Below are 1,234 nucleotides of genomic sequence, written 5' to 3'. Positions count from 1 at the left end.
GGACATGGGAGTCAAGCGTGAAGCACGAAGCATTCATGGTGCCTCCATGAAGCGTCGGATATAGGAGGTTTTCACTTGTTATGCCTGAGTAAGTTAACAGACAGTAGTCTACCAATCCTCAAAGGCTCTATGTTGATACTAACTGGATATAATCTGACATTTTAAAACATAAAATAACGCATTTAAAATCACAAAAACAACAACAAAAACATCAAAGACAACTGTCATCAAAGTCATCATTGGTTTGTATGTACACCTCTGGTGCCTCACTTGAGGTATACTTGAGGTTGTGTAAATAACGGGTTTCTTCTGAGCACCTGAAGGCAGCGTCAAATGCATCAACAGGGTTCCGTAATAACCTTAGCTAAATCCCACAATTTATACTGAATATAAGACACAGCATGGCCTCTTACCGTAATGCTCTACAATCAAACTAAAATACAGTAAGTATAGACGTTATAGACACATACATGTCGGTAAAACTCTAATAGTATAAAAACTTTGCTGACAAATTCCGAACAACCTGAATGAGATCAAAGTCCACATTATCAGTTAGTCTATTTTGACGCCATCTGCTGGAAAACTACTAACATTACAACTTCCATCGTGTTTTCATTGTGGATTGTGGATTGTGGATTTAAGCTAGTTAAATGCTACGCTACGGTATTTTACTGTGGTAACACTCGTTGCACTGTAGTGCGGTGATATACGCAATAAACAGATCGTTATTTCACCCAGAGGTATAATGATCGCTGTCATAGGTAGAATGCAGTCGTTTACCAGTAAATAGTTAGCTCTTCTAGTTCGTAATACATCGGGGGTATAGCTCAGTGGTAGAGCATTTGACTGCAGATCAAGAGGTCCCCGGTTCAAATCCGGGTGCCCCCTCTTTTTCTCACCGCGATGTAAAGTTTCTCATTCTACAATATTACAAAGCAAACTTATTTGGTTACCGTTGACGTGAAGTTAATAGACAGTTGACAGCTAGCAAACGTGCTCTTAATGTACAGTTTGTGCAAACCATGGTGCAGACCAAATGAGCTAACCTACCCTCGCCTAGTTGCTTCATGAGACCTACCTAACTTTAAACAAAACTCACAAATGTCTGTATGTTTAATTCACTTGTATTTTCACTTGTACTTTAATGATTGTTTTACAATCCTCTTAAAATATTACATTATTAATGCTAGTAACATTTGGACTATTCCATTTCCCCGCTTAAGAATGGTACGTT

General features: G+C 38.5%; 1 non-coding gene across 1 annotated transcript; it reads left to right on the top strand.

Moving 5' to 3' along the window:
- The first annotated feature begins 816 nt into the window (after positions 1-816).
- Positions 817-888, top strand: trnac-gca. The gene has a single exon. It is a non-coding gene; the product is annotated as a tRNA-Cys (tRNA).
- Positions 889-1,234: the final 346 nt, after the last annotated feature.

Source organism: Etheostoma cragini, chromosome 21 (genome assembly GCF_013103735.1).
Source record: "Etheostoma cragini isolate CJK2018 chromosome 21, CSU_Ecrag_1.0, whole genome shotgun sequence".
NCBI classification, from domain to species: domain Eukaryota; kingdom Metazoa; phylum Chordata; class Actinopteri; order Perciformes; family Percidae; genus Etheostoma; species Etheostoma cragini.
This window is presented reverse-complemented; position numbering and strand designations above follow the sequence as displayed.